Here is a 19152-nt window from a genome sequence, read left to right as displayed (position 1 = left end):
TGTTAGATACTGATTGATTGAAAATAAAAGATTTCATTTAGAAACATATTTCAAAAGAACAAACATTTGCAAATTAAGTTTTATCAGGATTTAATAAGAATTAATCTATCATATTTCCGTCTCAAGTGGATAAATTTGTTTCTTGACAATTTTTCTTGTGGTAGATTTCAAATTTATGTTTGGTTTATAATACTTGATAAACCACTAAAATTCTGTTGGAATACCAAAACCACATTTGGTTCTTAAATATCTTATTCTGGTGTTATAAGTCTAACAGTGTTCGGGGGGTTGAAGACAGTTTTTGACATTGTATTTCCTTTGACAACTTTGACACCACAACGGTAAACGAAGTTTTGCATTCTGCATAATTACACTTTTAGAAAATATTTTTTTTTACGGGATTTTCATCCTCTGGGATGATTCATCCCTATTTGAGAAAATATGTGGAGAGCAGATATAAAGATCTTTTGATTTTTATTCAACTTTTACAGCAAACATGATTGTTATGAAGATGATAAAATACAATACATGAAATTGGGATCATAAAAATCAATCCAAACAACTTAAAAATACATAAAACGACAAAATCTATTATATTCTGTTTTGTACATTTAAAGTGGATTTTAACCAGCTTGGCCATTTGTCCTCTAACGTCCAATTTTTTTAAGGTTTAGGTCGTTTCGAGAACGATCGAGAGTTTCATTTGAAATATTTCAGAACATGCTTCTAAAATAACTCACAACTCATTCCAAACCACACATTACACGTCTGAATAATTGAAAACTAATCTCATCAAAATGTCGTCACTCGCTCCTAGACTATTGAAACTTTTATAACGAAAAATTACATACAAATAGATTTGCACTGAAATCGCATAAAAAGGACAAACACAAGTGAATGATGACTGTTTTGGATTATATAATGAACTGCTATAAAGCCGAGCCACCCTAACCACATCACCGAGTGTTAGATTCTCTCCCGAGAACTCACTCCCATGGGCACGATCGACTATCGATAGTGCCGACAGCAACAGCTGATCATAAACCAAAATAAATTATTCTTTTCCAACCTCCACTGACTACACATCGGCTCCAGTTATTTTGTACCCCCGTCGGTCGATCCTTAAGTAAAGGGAAATAAAGTTAATTCCTCCCCGCGAATATTAGTGTTCATACCGATCGGAGTGCAAATATCACTGAACCATTTCCCCAGGGCCTTGATTGCCTCCCCCGGACACGGACTGTAAAGTGAGCACTAAGTTGTGCTTAGTTCTGATCGTCCCAAAGTGAAAGTGTTTACAGTCCACTATAGTTGAAGTGGGACGATCCAGAACAATGACAAAATACCGTAAAATTGGGTGAGTCAGGACACAAATGGGAAAAAAATATTTTATCCTAATTTCACGCAAACTACACATTTCACCAATACATTCCTTGATTTATTGCTTAAAAGCAAATATAAATTCAATTTTATTTATATTGCATTTTTTTTAAATAGTTATTTGGAGCATATAAAAATCGCCAAAATTCATACCATGACATGTGTTGTTTGCATAACAACGAATAGTGAAGGAAGTGACATGTCTACAAGTTTGGCGTAAAAGAAAACAATTAGGGTAGAAGCACTAGTTATTCAACAGATCCCAGATATTGAACACTAGTAAAACACAACCCAATCAATACAATTTATACTGTAGAAAATTTAAACAAAAATCGTAATGCCACTGTTTGAGCATTTTCTACCTCTTTCAAATTATTATCAAGAATTTTGGACTCTTAAAGCCACAATTTGCGAAACTACAATATATGTTCAAATTTTTAATTGGTGTCTCGACTTGGTGAAGATAACAACCTTTTTGTGAATGGGAGAAAAATGAAATAAAATTAAAAATAATATTGTTTTTATAACTTCATGACAGTTTTCCACTAAAAAAAACCATAAGTATTTGTAGCGTGTAAAGAAACTGCTTCACTTTTAGTTTACCTTTAAAAACTCAACAATAAGTTCAATTTTTAGAAAAGTTTTGTGTCATACTGATTTGAATATTTCAATGTTGATTTGAATGTTCAAAATTCAATTTTAGATTTCATTTTCACCTACTATTAAGAAGAACAAAAATAAATGAATAAATTAAATTTTGGTTTATAATTTCCAAATTTAATAAAATTTTGTGGTAGATTCGATGGTCAATTTTAAAGTTTTATTCATAAACAACAGAATCAACGAGCTATTGCTAGAAATCGTATCTAGTCTTCAGATCGAGATTGTTGTAGATACATGTTCACAATTGTCAGCATTAAGATTGAAAACATTTTTTTTGCAAAGTCATCATCGAAGCATAGTCGGCACGAAAAAGCTCATTCGTTACGGGATTTGGTTTTAATTTTTTTTTAAGAAATTGGTATTATGATGTAAATTTAGGCATCTAAGCCAATGAGGTTAAGGGACTCTGAATTTTATTTTTTATTTTATTTTAATATCATAACTTCGTATCTTTTTAGACAAAAAAGTTATTAGCTGTTTAACAGGTGTATGTCTTTTGACATTGATAAACAAGAAATTTAATTGACATCACTGCTGGGTGCCTGGCAAAGTATTGCAAGACCACTTTTAATGCCATACTTCGTGGGGCAGAAGCAGTGGTGTCAATTGAATTCATGGTTTATCAATCCAAAAAGACATACACCTGTTAAACAGCTAATAACTTTTTTGTCTAAAAAGATACGAAGTTATGATATTCGACAAAGTTGTTCAGCGGGAAATTTCCTTGAAGGAATTTATAAATTGGCACCAAAACCATTAGCAGACTCGGTTCCAGAGAAGAAACAAAAATGATGTTGATTTTTCAGTACAAAATATTCAATTTTCCCATACAAACCTAAAAGTTCAAATTTACTCATGTAAACGTTACTTAAAAATTCTGCAAAAAATCATGGATGAGTTTTGGACCAAAACGAAGCTTTTAAGACCCCAGGGTTTGAGAAATTCAAAAATGACCCCAAATCGACTCAGTCTAATTTCACATATGGGACTGTTATGCGGGTATATTCCATATGGGACAGCCACGAGTTTTTATTTTTCTCGAAATTTCTGGACCAAAATCTCTTTTTTATTGGTTTATATTGAAGCCCTATGTTCAAAATGACGAACTGTCAGGTTAGATGAAAAATGACGAAAATTCATATGGGACTGTTATGCGAGTAGGGGCAGCTTATCAGTCTGGGACAAAATGCAACAAAATGAAAATCTGAACAAAACCTCATAAATCTCGTTTCCATATGCTGGGATATGATTGTTTTGCATTATGCTTTTGTTAACATTCAATTTTCATCCATCCTAAGATTTGTTTTCATGATTTAAGCTCATAGAATATTTGAAGTATTTTCTTACCCCTAAATGTATGCAGCAAATAAACATTTTTTCCTTAAAAACATTTTTGATAGAAAAATGTAAAATTTATTCCGAAACAAACAAAAAATTACTGCAATTGGTGCTTTATGAGTTATGACATCACAGATGTATCAAAAACTATAAGTTTTCAAACGTTTTCATTTGATTTTTCTTTAATAACAGAGTTTGTTGCAACTTACCCCTTTCTCTTAGTAGGGTGAAAATCGCATGTTTTTGAAAATTTAAAAATAACTGGTAAAACCAATAATTTTTCTGACTACGTCAATTTGGTGTCCCATCAACCTTAAAACTTTTGATGTACAATGTATGATTATCTGTATATGCATTAAGATTTTATAAGCCTTCGAAGTTGAAAAATGTTGCCCTAGTTGACGGTTCCTCATTATTATTTTATTATTTTTCGAGAAAGGTCATTTTTGAAAAATGCTGTTTTTTTTTTCAATAAATCCGTAACTTTTGCCTAATTTTTCAGTTTTAAGTTTTAACATTTTTTCAAAATATGTATTGTAAATTGAAAAAAATTGTTTGGAATAATTTAATAGTTCCGAATGCTATTTACTATTTTCACGAATAATATTTAAAAAAAAGTAAGTAAAAGGAGACTTGATCCTTAACTAAAGGAGACACGCTTGGCAAAAATCAAGCAAAATCAAAAGATATAATGACTATGTTTGGTCTAAAATTCTCATTTCACAGTTTGTAAGTGTCATACAAAAAAAAAAAGTTTGTCTACTACCCTATAATCTATGTATACTATACTTTCATTAAGTAATTACTGGATAAATGTTAGTTATTTGACAAATATTAGTAATTTCTTCTTAGCGATGATAACCATCCATTCAGAAGAAAAATATGTATATCTTTTTGGACTCTAGGTGTTGAAACCCCTGGTTTCTGCTATAATGAACCCACCAAAAAACTTCCTTGCCCGAACGCCCATGTGTTCTTTGACAAGTGTAATTTATGACAAGCTAGAACACACCACAGGAAACGACATTGTTAAATAGATCTCGTGAAGGCAATAACTATAGGGGAGAGTGGGGATACTTGATCCCCTTTTCATATTTTCACCATATCTTTTTGGAAAAATTTTGCAACTCGCCGTCTTTGACATTTTCTGATAGCTTGTAACTTCAAGTTTCTATACTCCAAAAATTACAACGATACTTGAACCCGTTGATGAACTAGAAGCATTTTCGTGGGAGTAAAAAAAATGCGATTTTTCTGAAGTTAGGGGAGACTTGATGCCCTATTGAAGGAGACTTGATCTTTTATTCGAGAAGCCCTAATCCTTGTAAAAAAATCAAACAAAACCCCAAGATAGAATGTTAATTGACTATTTTGGTCATGTTTGTTCTCATTTCACAATTTATAGCAGACATAAGAAGAAAATTCTATAACTTTGTCTCAACGCTAATGACATTGCATACTTAAAGGCGCTATTTTTTATAATTAAGAGAAAATTAATTATTTTTGCTCTTTTCTTCAGACAATTGTTTGATAAATATTAGTTTTTGGATAAATATTAGTAATTTCGTAATCAGCAATCATAACGATCAATTCAGAACAAGAATATGCCGTTTGGAAGGGGGATCAATTGTACCCATAATCAACATTTTAGAAAACTTTTTCTGAAAAAAGTTGAGTGTTTTCCATTGCTTTGAAAATATGGCATTATGAAGTTCATTTTACGCTCGAACGATCGATACATTGGAACAAATATGGATATTGCTCGAGGAGGACCTGCGTACACTCGGAGTATTCGAGCGACGAGTGTTAAGAACCATCTTTGGCGGCGTACAGGAGAACGGAATGTGGAGGCGAAGGATGAACTACGAGCTCGCGCGACTCTACGGCGAACCCAGTATCCAGAAGGTGGTGAAAGCTGGCCGGATACGCTGGGCGGGACATGTTGCGAGAATGCCGGACGACTGTCCCGCAAAACAGGTGTTCGCTACGAATCCGGTAGGAACAAGACGAGCGGGGGCGCAACGAGCGAGGTGGTTAGACCAAGTGGAGCGTGATCTGGCGAACGTGGGGTGCCCGAGAAATTGGAGAACGGTTGCCATGGACCGAGTGAATTTTAGGAATTATGTTCGTCAAGTTATGTCGTAAGACGGAATACTATGTGGAACAAATATTTTTTTCATAATTTTCCCATGTAAGGAACATTTTAAAGTGATGAAAAAAGATCTTCAAGTTACATTTTGTGAAATTTTTCAAACAGAGTTCAATTACTCAAACAATTATTTTGTTAAAAAATTTTAAACTACAAGCATTGTTATTTTGCTCATTTTGGCACATTTTTCTAGAACATTTGATCTTTGTAAGACATCCCAGTCTCGAGATATAGCTAAGGAATCAAGTATCCCCAGGGATCAAGTATCCTCATTCTCCCCTACCGTTCCTACTATTTAATAGTTTGTGAAGTTCTATCGCCAAATTGTTAATTCTCGAAGATTAAGTGAGGGACAATTTCACGAGAATCCGTGAGTAAGTTTTCGAGCTTAACTACTACCACGTTTTCGCAAGTCATTTGGGCCGCCTCAATAAAGCAGTGGAAAAGTAGCGAATCCGGAATACCGGAATTATTAAGTTAGCCTGAAAAGTGCAAAATTTCATTTGTTAATCTTTCATATTCACAAAATTAAGAAACTGCTTTTTCCGACAAACACGCACTAAACACAGAACATTTAAAATTATACAAGGAAACTAAAATTGTAGGTATTAATACACATTAAAAATATTTACGATCACTAATTATATAAAATAAAATTTACAGTTTGAGCTGCTGTAATACAAGCTGCTACGAAAAATAGTTTTTCGTTCTACAATCCCGAACACTAGGGATCAGTTGAACCCGTAACATACATTTTGGAAAATCTTTTCTTTACAAAAATTGAGAGATGACTATGGCTTTAAAAAAATGCATTGTAAAGTTTATATTATACTTTAACGATTTTCATATTCAAATATTTTTAATATCATAAGAGTTTCATTTTCCACATAAGGTTGTATTTTTTAGAAGCTTAAATTTTCGAATACATAGGGGAGGATGGGGATACTTGATCCCCTTTTCTTGTTTTTACCATATCTTTTTGGAAAAATTTAGCAACTCGCCGTCTTTTACATTTTCTGACAGCTTGTAACGTTTCTATGCTCCAAAAATTACAACGATACTTGAACTCGTAGATGAACTAGAAGCATTTTCGTGAGAGTTAAAAAATTGCAATTTTTCTGAAGTTAGGAGAGACTTGATGCCCTATTAAAGGAGACTTGATCTTTAATTCAGGAAGCCCTAATCCTTGTATAAAAATCAAACAAAACCCCAAGATAGAATGTTTTTTGACTATTTTGTTCTCATTTCACAATTTATAGCTGACAGAAGAAGAAAATTCCATAACTTTGTCTCAACGCTAATGACATTGCATACTTAAAGGCGCTATTTTTTATAATTAATAGAAAATTAATTAATTTAGCCTTTTTCTTCAGACAATTGTTGAATAAATATTAGTTTTTGGATAAATCTTAGTAATCTCGTAATCAGCAATGAAAACGATCAATTCAGAAGAAGAATATGCCGTTTATAACTCTAGGCATCAATTATACCCATAATCAACGTTTTAGAAAACTTTTTCTGAAAAAAAGTTGTGAGATTTCGATTGCTTTGAAAATATGTTTTGGTTATAATTGTACCATGTGAGGAACATTTTAAAGTGATGAAAAAAGATCTTCAAGTTACATTTTGTAAAATTTTTCAAACAAAGTTCAATTACTCAAACAATTATTTTGTTAAAAAAAATTTAAACTGCAAGCATCGTTATTTTGCTCTTTTTGGCACATTTTGCTAGATCATTTGATCTTTGTAAGACATTCCAGTTTCGAGACATAGCTAAAGAATCAAGTATTCCCAGGGATCAAGTATCCTCATTCTCCCCTAAGTTTTATTTGATTTCTGGAATATTCATCTGCTTTGATGTTTATAAATCGTTTACTTTGACGAAAACTTCAGCTTGAGATTTAACTTAAATTTTCTTCATCTCTTTTTTTACTACGTGCATATAACATAGATCAAACCAAGTTAGAAGGTTTGAAAATGCCCTATTTTTTATGTGCGTATCTTAAAAAAAAACATTTAACTTTATAACAAATTTTTAGTTGGAAAAAATCCCTGATAAGTAACATTTTCATTTACTAAATATTCAGGATAGAATGTATTTAGTTTTGTAAAAAAAAACAAAAGAGCGGCTCTTTGAAATGCTGAAATTTTGGAAATTTATAGATTTTCGCTCTTCTTACTCAAAAGTTTGCCAATCGCTGGTCTAGGTCGTTTTGAGAACGATCGAGAGCTTCGTATGAAATATTTCAGAACATGCTTAAATCACAACTCATTCCAAATCACGTATTACACGCTGCATGACTAATAAAACTTTCAAAATGAAAAATTTCATACAAATAGTTTGCACAAAAATCGCACACATCACATAAAAGGACAAACGCTCCTTGATTTATTTCGTTGAAGCAAATATAAATTCATATCTCATTAATATTTTTTTAATAGTTGCTTTAATATGCTCCAAATACAAAAATCATCAAATTTCATACCATGACATGAGTTGTTTGGCATAAATCAGATATTATCAGATAATTATTGGACGGATAATAATTCAACAACAACACAATAAACAGCGTTCAAATATACAGTCACAAACGCAAAAAATAAAAAAAATAGAAAATAATTAGATTTTAGTTGGTTTGGTCAAATGAAATGTTTTGTGAATATTTAAAATCCAATGTACTTTTTTTTGAAAAATTTTGTTTTCCATGCAAATTTCCATATAAAAACTTATGGCTCTAATTCAGAACTAGATGAATCGATACGAAACTTTTTATAGTTTTTTTAAATTGCAAAAATGAATATATTTGAAAATGAATTGTGGAACTGTACGTAATTGTTACTTGACAAAAGTCACATGTGACAGCTTGAAAAATATGTTTATGTTTCCTTCATTTCTCTTCCTTTTTCTCCTTCTCTTCTTATTTTTTGGAATTATTCATAGCCGATTTGAATCTTTCCGAATCCAAAGGTTTTCTAAAATGTAATACGTAACTTGTTCAACTCAAACAGACGGCAATTTCCGAAATCAACAACATAAATAATCGTACACATTCTATGTCAATGGATAGAATAAATTCATATAAAGTTAACTTCCCGGTTGTGAATATATGTATTCTTAAACAAACCTATACTAAAATAAAAATGTTCAGAATGTTGGGTAAGAAAGAAAAATAAATACAAGCGCCCTTTCTAAGCACTTCAATGTTCTCGCAATCCAAAGCAGACACAATTTTTCCACGTCTCGGAGTGTGATTCTATTCTCGTTGATTACATCAGTCGCCCGCGTGCCGGGATGCATTGCTTGAGATGAACCCAAGTTGGAGGTCGGGTGCCGGGCGGATTGAGAACTTTTTGACAAAGTATTTAAATTTGTTTTAATTGTCCCATTTTCAAGTTGCCTGGAAAATCTTAAAATTATCAGCCGCGTCTATGCGCCGATGCCTGCTCGCTCTGATGGCGTTGTTCCAGCAGCCAAGGCTGTCGATAAAAAATAATATCTTCCAGTCAGGCGAATCTCCACCATAAAATGTCAATTTTAATTTGAAATGCCTCGGAAAATAATTAAAAGTGGGTGAAAAGAGGTGCGCGCGGTATGGAATGATGGAGGCACGAGGCGGGACAATCGATTTTCTCCGTACAGTTGATTGCGGTCCAATTTGCGATCAATTATTTTTTGTTCTGAGAAAGCCGAACTGCTTGATAGGCTGAAGATAGTATTGAGTTTTTTAGCCAATATTTAATCCATTTGTGATGACAGAATTTTGAATGAATCTGATCCTATAAGTTTATGTCAATGATTAGAAATAAATAACATAGAATTCACTTTCCACCCTGCCAACACTGCTCAAAACCATTGTGGAATGTCAATTTTGTACCATTTCAAATAGAGGAAACCAGTAAGACAAGAATGTAGAAAATGTCAACTCTTATTCTTTTCTTTGCTAGAAACTTAACATCCCCTCTAGGTAAACTTCGTTAAGAGTAGATAGTATTTTCACCTCAGTTAATTCAAGAGTTGTTTTTTTTCTTTCCTTTTTAAGCAGTCTCCTGGATGTTGGCCTCTTTGTGCGACTTTGGCATGTTGGAGAAGCACTTGCCTTCGCCGCAATTTAAAACAAACAAATATCGGACTCGGAAGTTCTGATGGCAAGGGAGCGTTCTTTCCTACTAATACTAACTTGAAAGTTACTGATTGTGACGAGCTTTTCCCCCAGATTTAAGTGTGGAGAAGAGATAAATTCCGCAAAGTTTGTTCAATTTCAGTGGCAACAGCAGCGGCGTGGCGAAGCAATAAAACAGACACCATCAGCTTATTCGCTTTTTCTTCGATTTGATGTCTTTCTGCCGGCTGTGGAAATATTTTCGCGTTTCATAAATTTTTAATAAAAACAATAATCGTTCCTTCTATTCTCATTCAAATCAAACTCAAAGGGAGACTCTGGTGGATCGACTGATTTCTTTTTCTTAAGGAGACAAAGAACCGAGATAGCTTAGGATGGATGGAGAAGGGCTTAAGGATGCCTATCGTTAAAGGGGAAATATCGATGATCAATCTCTGTTGGCGAAATAATCCGCGATCACAGCAGTCTGATGTTTAGTCATAGTTACCTTAGTACATAGTTACGAATAAATTTTCATTCCACTGTTAACGTTCAATCTAAACGGACGTCTTTTTACTTTGCGAGAGGTTATGGGCCCAGGTAAATGGACATAACCGGAAGTAGTGGAATAGTTAGTAGAAAGTTCTCGAAACAGTAATCCTCAAGCAGTTACATGAAGCAGTAACATCAAGAAGTTCTTCAAGAAACAAAAATGTATTCTGGCAGCGGAAGCAGCTTGTCGGGAGACACTGGAAGCGGTGCGGCGAGAGCGGTTCGTGCGACCGGCGGAAGCAGTGTGGCTCTGACGATCGAGAAGCTGAAGGGCGGAGAAAATTTCGTTTCGTGGGCGTTCGCAATGAAAATGACGCTCATCCGGGAGGGTTCCTGGTGCGCGGTCGAACCGAAGGAAGGCGAAGTCGTCGAGGAGGAGATTGACATGAAGGCGCTGTCCACAATCTGCCTATCCCTGGAGAAGACGAATTACAGCCTGGTTATGGACGCGAAGAACGCGAGAGAGGCCTGGGGAAAGCTGAAAAACGCTTTTCAAGATGACGGAATTTATCGTCGCATTGGTTTGTTGCAGCAGCTTACTTCGATCCGACTAGAAAATTTTTCGAGCACAGAAGCGTACGTGGATGCCATGGTTTCAACGAGCCACAAGCTGGCTGAAATAAATTTTCCTGTTGCTGATGAGTGGCTCGCTTCGCTACTTTTGATGGGATTGCCGAAGTACTATGCGCCGATGGTGATGGGCTTGGAGGCGTCGGGACAGGCGTTAAATGCGGATGCAGTGAAATCCAAAATCCTGCAAGATGTCCAAGTCAAAAATGGACCACGAAGCAGCAGTGACGAAGGGGCTTTCTACAGCGGAGGTGGGCACCACCACCAGCAGCAGCGACGTCGTGGTGGCGGCGGTTCAAGCAGGCGAGATGTAACATGTTTCAATTGCCACAAACCGGGGCATTACGCAGCAAGTTGTCCGGAGAAGACCGGAGCAACGATGACAAAAGGACGAAGAGGTCGAGCGATGTGTGCAGTTTTGGCGGTGAGCGACGTGAATCAAGATGAGTGGTATTTTGACTCTGGAGCCACAACCCACATGGCCAGAGCTGGACCGAATTTTCAAGCGCAGCAGAAGGTGTCGTTTCAGATCGACACGGCGAATAAAACCAGCATGACAGCCAAAGCAAGAGGCGTGGTCAATTTGAATTGCATCGAAGGGCCGGTGGACGTACAGGACGTGTTGGAAGTACCAGAGCTAGCAGCGAACTTGTTGTCGGTTAACAAAATCTGCAGCAAAGGCTTTACGATGGCGTTTACGGCGGATGATTGTAAGGTGCTTACCGAAACTGGAGAAATTTTCGCGTCTGGCACTGCGGAACGAGAATTGTATCGACTCAACCGACAGGTGCAGAAGGCATACGTGTGCGGGGAGCTCGAAGTGTGGCACAGGCGATTAGGCCACTTGAACCTGCAAAGTTTGAAGCAGTTGGAGTGGATGGCAAACGGATTTTCGATGAAAAAGGCTGATACGTTGGATTGTGTGGCTTGCCTGCAGGGTAAGCATGCTCGTGATGTATTCCCGAACAGCGACTCGAGAGCCAAGCAGCGTTTGGAGTTGGTTCATACCGATTTATGCGGACCATTTGAAGTGACGTCACTAGGAGGAAGTCAATATTTCGTGAGCTTTATCGACGATGCTACACGAAAGGTGTTTATTTACACGTTGGTGACGAAGGACCAGGCGTACGAGGCGTATGAAAACTTCAAGGCGATGGCGGAGCGGCAGACTGGCTGCAAATTAAAAGTTTTGCGCAGCGACAACGGCCGAGAATATATCAACGATCGGTTCAAGACGAGCATGAAGAAGGATGGTGTTCGGCATCAGAAGTCGTGTCCGTATACGCCGGAGCAAAATGGCGTTGCGGAACGAATGAACCGGACGATTCTGGAGAAGGTGAGGTGTATGCTGAACGACGCTAACATGCCGAAAAAGTTCTGGGCCGAAGCGGTGAACACAGCGGTCTATTTGATCAACAGGAGCCCAACTCGTACCTTGGACGGAAAGACGCCACAAGAGGCGTGGACCGGACGGAAACCTTTTGTTGGACACTTGAAAATTTTTGGATCAACAGCGATGATGCATGTACCGAAGCAGAAGCGGAAGAAGCTAGACCCAAAATCGACGAAGTGTGTGTTTGTCGGTTATGCCGAGGACATAAAAGGGTATCGACTTTACGATCCGGAGAGCAACGATATCATTATCAGCCGTGATGTGAAGATCCTGGACGAGGGCCGAAGCAAGGCGTCAGCATCTGAAAAAGGAAGCAAAATTGAGTTTTTGGAAATTGAATTTTCGGACGAGATGGTCACCGAAGCGAGAGGTGATTTGCCAGCGAGAATTAATTCATCCGTGGAACGGGCGAGTTCGTCCATTCCGGTGCAACCCGAGCTGGAGCAGGATGAGGCTGCAGAGCATTCAACTGTCGAACGAATGGCGAACAGCAGCAGCAGTTCCGAAAGTGAATTCGAGGATGCAGATGGCGACATCGCGCTCCCGCCGCAATCAAAAAGACCAGCTGAAATAGAGCATGTGTCGAGGCGCAGCGGTAGGGAGCGCCAACCTCCAGGCAAGAACAAAGATTTTGTTACTTATAGCACGTTTATTGGCCAAAACCTTTCCCAACAGTCGACAATTGCACGGGGTGGTGCACGAGGTGCCGCAGTTTCGGATGTAAAGACGATGGACGATCCGACTACGTACAAAGAGGCGTTGCGTAGACCAGACCGAGAGCTGTGGGTAGCGGCAATGCGAGAAGAAATCAGCGCGTTGGAGGCCAACCAAACGTGGACGTTGGAAGAACTACCGAAGGGCGGAAAAGCGGTCAAAAATAAGTGGGTCTTCAAAACGAAGCGTGGACCCGATGGCCAGATCGAGCGGTACAAGGCGCGCTTGGTCGTGAAAGGGTGCGCACAGCGACCGGGCATAGACTACGACGAAGTTTACTCACCGGTGGTCCGGTACTCAACCATAAGGTACCTGATGGCGTTGGCGACAAAGTTTGATCTCGACGTGGACCAAATGGATGCGGTCACAGCTTTTCTGCAAGGCAGACTCAACGACGAGGTAATCCATATAGAGCAGCCCGAAGGTTTTCAGCAAGACAGGACGAAGGTGTGTCGGCTTAGAAAAGCGCTTTACGGATTGAAGCAATCCAGTCGTGTCTGGAATCAGCAGCTAGACGAGGCGTTACGGGAGTTCGGACTGGAGAAATCGAAAGTTGATCCATGTCTGTACTTCTCCATCGATGAGGACAGAATGTTGTTCGTCACTATCTATGTGGACGACTTTCTGATTTTCACCAACAACGCAGAACTGAAGAAGCGGCTGAAGAGGTTTTTGAGCACACGGTTCCAGATGAAAGATCTGGGCGAAGCGAAGTTGTGCCTGGGACTGAGGATCAGCAGGAATCGAGAACGTGGTGAATTGACTCTTGACCAACAGAACTACATCGAAGAAGTTTTGGACAGATTTCACATGGGAAGTTGTCATCCTGTGAGTACACCGTTTGAGGTCAGCGAGCGGTTGGACAAATCGATGTCACCACAGAAACCAGAAGAGGACGAACGAATGAAGAAGGTTCCCTACAAGGAAGCTGTAGGATGTCTCCAGTATATTGCGCAAGCAACACGTCCGGATATCAGCTACGCGGTGAATGCAGTCAGTGAATTCAACAGCAATCCGGGACCAAAGCACTGGGACGCAGTGAAAAGAATTCTACGGTACCTGAAAGGAACGGCGAGCAATCGGCTGCGGTACAGCAAGCAAGGCAACGGAGAGCTAGTTGGCTACACCGATGCAGATTGGGGAGGAGACAAGGACACAGCGAGATCGACGACGGGATACGTGTTCATGTTCCAAGGTGGTGCTATCTCTTGGAACGTGAAACGCCAGTCAACGGTAGCTTTATCAAGTTGCGAGGCTGAATACATGGCGATGTCGAGGACGATCCAGGAGGCGTTGTGGTGGCGGAATTTATTGAAGCAAATTACCGGAGAAATTGTTGTACCAATCCTGTGCGACAATCAATCTGCCATCTGCATAGCCAAGAACGGATGCTACAACCCGAGGACGAAGCATGTGGACATTCGTTATCATTTTGTCCACGAAACGATCGATGACGGTAAGGTAGCGGTGGACTACGTCAACACGAAGGAGCAAGTCGCAGACGGATTCACCAAGCCCTTGGTTAAAGCTGGAATCGACAAGATGAAGCAGATGCTACACCCAAAATTCAGCCTCTGTGCCAATGGCGTGTAGTCAATTACATAGCATCATTGGTACAAGAAGATAACGCGATCGGTGCTGATTCGATTTGCTCCCACCGGCATTAATCTCCCAAGTTAACCGAATTGCGTATGTCTGAAAGAAACAAAATAAAAACGCTTTCACGTCCCTCCCTATCGCATCACAAGACGAAGAAGGATGGAAATAAATACCGGCCAACACCAGGCAGCCAGCGAACCGAGCACTGTGCGTGTGAATGTAGCAAAAGCAACAACAAAAACATCCTTCTAATTCAATCCCTTCAATCCATCGGCAAACAACCACGGCCGAGCTGTGCGTGTGTATGCAGTAAAAGAAACAACAAAAAAAAACATTCCTTCAATTCAATTCGCCGGCAAACAACCACGGCTAAGCTGTGCGTGTGTATGTAGCAAAAGCAACAAGAATATATTCCTTCAATTCACCGGCAAACAAGCACCGGCCAAGCTGCCCGGCTTTAGCAGCTGTGGATATGTAGCGTGTGTATGTAATAGCAGGCAGTAAGCAAAGCACAGTTCTCATTCAATGGGTTTCCCGTTTCCTCCACTCCCGTTCCCTTTCCCGTTTCCATCGCAAGACAAATGAATACCTTGAAAGGAGGCCAAACGCCGGGAAGCCACTGTCGTGCGTTTCTTTTGTTATTGATCGGTGGCAGAATGCCTATGACAAATATCCCTCTTCCTGCATGAAGCTCAATTAGTACACTGGTTAAGATGTCGTTCTGGCAAGACCATTTGGTTAGTGATTTGAGTTCGATTCTCCCTACGGGCGCTGTGGTTTATATTTTTATTTTCTTGTTTCTGGGATGAATTATCCAATAGGAACGAAATCCCATAAAATGTTTTTCTTGTTTTGCTTGAATGTAGTGGTCATGCATCATTTTAGTTGGGAGCCGAGTCCTTATGCCAGTTACGGTTTTTCAAACATATCATCTTCGGCACAGTGCACATTTCAGCGCATTATCGGCACAGAGATGTGCTAAATAGGCATTGGATTTTTGCAACCTCTTCTATGGGTGTAGGGATCGAGGATTAGGGAGGAGTGTTGGCGAAATAATCCGCGATCACAGCAGTCTGATGTTTAGTCATAGTTACCTTAGTACATAGTTACGAATAAATTTTCATTCCACTGTTAACGTTCAATCTAAACGGACGTCTTTTTACTTTGCGAGAATCTCAATGATAGCCGAAGCCAAATTGTCTTAAATATGGCATGAAGTGGAGAAAAGAAAACATGATTTTTATGTAAAACTAGATGATTATAAGAATAAATCATAATGGTGCCCTATTATATTGAAGGAAATAAAACATTAATAAAAGTGAATTCTACTGGCAAATGATAGACCATGTGCAACTCGAGACCCCATACACCCAACTTTCGGATATTGGTCATATCACTTCTTGTTTTACAACTCCGATTCTCAACCTTCCCATGGGGCTACCTGTGGTGCAAGCAACCTTAGCGGAAATCGGGTACCCAAACCTGGTGGATGCTTTGGTCGCATGCTAACTGAGATTGGGGGCTCCGTACGCGTCTGTTCTCCATACCAGGGGTGGCGTGAGGAGTGCAACAACGTCCTGGTGGTGTTCGGGACTGAAAACAGCAACACCACGACGGTCATCCTGCGAGATAGTGGGGTTAGCTGCGGGCCTTGCGAGGCCGTGACTGGGAAAAAAACCAGGGCTCTTCAACGAATTGAAGAGTCGCAAATTCGACATCGTTGCGCTGCAGGAGGTATGATGAAAGTACTCCAGGCTACGAACGTACCCAGATGATCGTGCCAGAGCTACGGCAACATACACGTAGTGATGGGAAAGATGCAAAAGCGCGTGATCGGGTGGTGGCCGATCGACCCACGAATGTGCCGGTTGTAACATTTTGAATATCAAAGTTTAGTTTTGATAAAACAACACCCTATTAGAAACCAAAAATCTTATGCAAAACACACTCTAAAACGCACGAGCGAAACACCCGAACGAAAAACCTTGAGCGTCAACCAAAAACTGTATCAGCATCAAACCAAACTGCACTAGATCAGAAGCTGTAAAAAGGCACCGATTGCTTCGATCAGGTTTCAATCGTTTTTGAGCCTTCTCCCGGACCGGATAGTTTTGTGCGCTGCTGTTGGTGATGCTGCATTCGGTGTCGCTACGACCAATAAAGGGTGATACGATCGAAATTTGGTCAATATCAACTTGACGTATTCTTTCAATATTGCATTTAAAAAACCTGAACATCCCTCATTTTGAAGGTGTGTGTGTGTAGAATGTTGCTCCTACTTTCATTTTGGAATTCACTCTTCAGTTGTCAAAATGCAGTCCAAAGAAGAAGAGCAGCGTATCAAAATTTTGCTCGCGCATCGCGAAAATTCGAGCTACTCGCACGCAAAGCTGGCAAAATCGCTAAAAGTTGCCAAATCAACCGTTACAAATGTAATTAAAGTGTTTGGGGAACGTTTGTTGACAGCCAGGAAGTCTGGATCGGGGGAAATCGAAAACCGGAAGCCGCTGAGACGACAAAGAGAGTTACCGGTAGTTTCAAGCGAAACCCTAACCTCTTTCTACGAGATGCCGCAAATAAGCTGGGTGTATCGTCTACAACCGTGTATCGAGCCAAAAAACGAGCCGGACTATCGACTTACAAGAAGGTAGTGACTCCTAATCGCGATGATAAACAAAATACGATGGCCAAAGCGCGATCCCGGAGGCTGTACACGACGATGCTGACGAAGTGTGACTGCGTGGTAATGGACGACGAAACCAACGTCAAAGCCGACTACAAGCAGCTTCCGGGACAGGAGTTTTATACGGCAAAAGGAAGGGGAAAGGTAGTAGATATTTTCAAGCACATGAAACTGTCAAAGTTCGCGAAGAAATATCTGGTTTGTCAAGCCATCTGTACCTGTGGCTTGAAAAGCAGCATTTTCATAGCTTCCGGGACTGTCAACCAAGAAATTTACGTGAAAGAGTGTTTGAATAAACGTCTGCTGCCTTTCCTGAAGAAACACGGTTGTTCCGTACTGTTTTGGGCGGAAAAGGCCATGGAGTGGTACGCCGCCAACAACGTGCAGGTGGTTCCCAAAGATAAGAACCCTCCCAACACGCCAGAGCTCCGCCCAATTGAGAAATACTGGGCTATTGTCAAGCGGAACCTAAAGAAGACCAAAAAACTGATAAGGACGAGCAACAGTTCAAGGCAAACTGGCTTTCTGCGGCAAAGAAGGTGGACAAGGTGGCTGTACAAAATCTGATGGCAGGGGTTAGGCGTAAGGCCCGGCAATTCGGATTTAGAAAAGCGAAGCCTAACTGAATATTTTTCCTAAATTTAATACTAATTAAACTTGAAAAAGAAATTTAATTTGATTTTTTAAATAAACGATTTCACCGATTTACATGCGTTTTCCCTTGACCAAATTTTATCCGTATCACCCTTTATTGCCGTGCTGCTGCTGTCGATCGTCGTTTGACTAGAGGCCGTTCGCTACACAAGTTGCGATGTTCTGCACGTGCCGTGGGAGGAGAATGCGGGAGCGATCTCGTTCACCCGTTTATAGCGCGGAAACGGCAATTATCATTGCCAGAAATTTGGATAACAATTCAGCTTGATCGCTCTCGCCAGCCGAAGCCGTGATATCCAAAGGGCCACGTAAGTCCACACAACAAACATTAGTGGTGCTATGCTAAGTTTGCCGTGGCCTTCCTCAGGAAACCAGTGACTCTTTTTGTGTCATCTTTTTTATCTACTTTTGCCGAACGGAACCACGCAATCCGGTTGAGCCGACGAAAGGCGAGGCTAACCGTGAGATCTCACGCGAATGTGTGTGTGTGTGTGTGTGTGTGTGTTTTTTTTTAATTCTTGGCCAATTATCAAAATTTGTAAAGCTGATGAAATTTTGTGAAAAATTAAAGGGTGTGGAATGAGACTTGAGTTCGTAATCTAGCACAGAACCACAACTTCCCGCTAGCCACCGGGCAAACTAAACGCGAGTGTTGGCAAATTTTCAGAGGAAGACTTGGCGCTTAAGTCAACATTTTTTTAACTTTGATCGGTTTTCATTTGCCTTGAAGTTTTGCCTCACCAAAACGTTACACGGTTGAGAATCGGTTCTTCAACTTCAGCATCATCAACAGCTCTCACCTCGGAAGTTCCGGTGACGACAAAGATGAATTCTATGCGCAGTTGGAGCGTGAATACGTCCGCTGCCCAAAACATGATATAAAGATCTTCATCGGGGATTTCAACGCTGAGGTCGGCCAGGTGGAGGAATTCAAACCGACAATTGGAAGGTTCAGTGCGCACCAGCTGACCAACGAAAACGTCTTTAGACTACATAAGTTTTAAGTATTGTAGTCTAGATAGTTTGACTTAATAAATAAATAAATAAATAAATAAATAATAGATTTCGCCGCTTCCAAGGAATGTTCGTACGTAGGACCTTTTTCCAGCACCGCCTTCCACACAAGTACACCTGGAGATTACAATACCAAACGCAATCACAGAATAATAACGTTTTCATTGACAGTCGGCACTTCACGGACATCATCGACGTCAGATCTTATCGAGGCGCCAACATCGAGTCAGACCACTTTTTGGTGAGGGTGAAAATGCGCCCTAAACTCTCCGTTGTTATCAACATACGAAACCGATGCCCGCCTCGGTTGAATATCGTTCGACTGAAGCAACCTAAGGTCGCG

This window comes from Uranotaenia lowii, chromosome 2 (genome assembly GCF_029784155.1).
Source record: "Uranotaenia lowii strain MFRU-FL chromosome 2, ASM2978415v1, whole genome shotgun sequence".
NCBI classification, from domain to species: Eukaryota; Metazoa; Arthropoda; class Insecta; order Diptera; family Culicidae; genus Uranotaenia; species Uranotaenia lowii.
Note: the sequence above shows the minus strand (reverse complement) of the source record.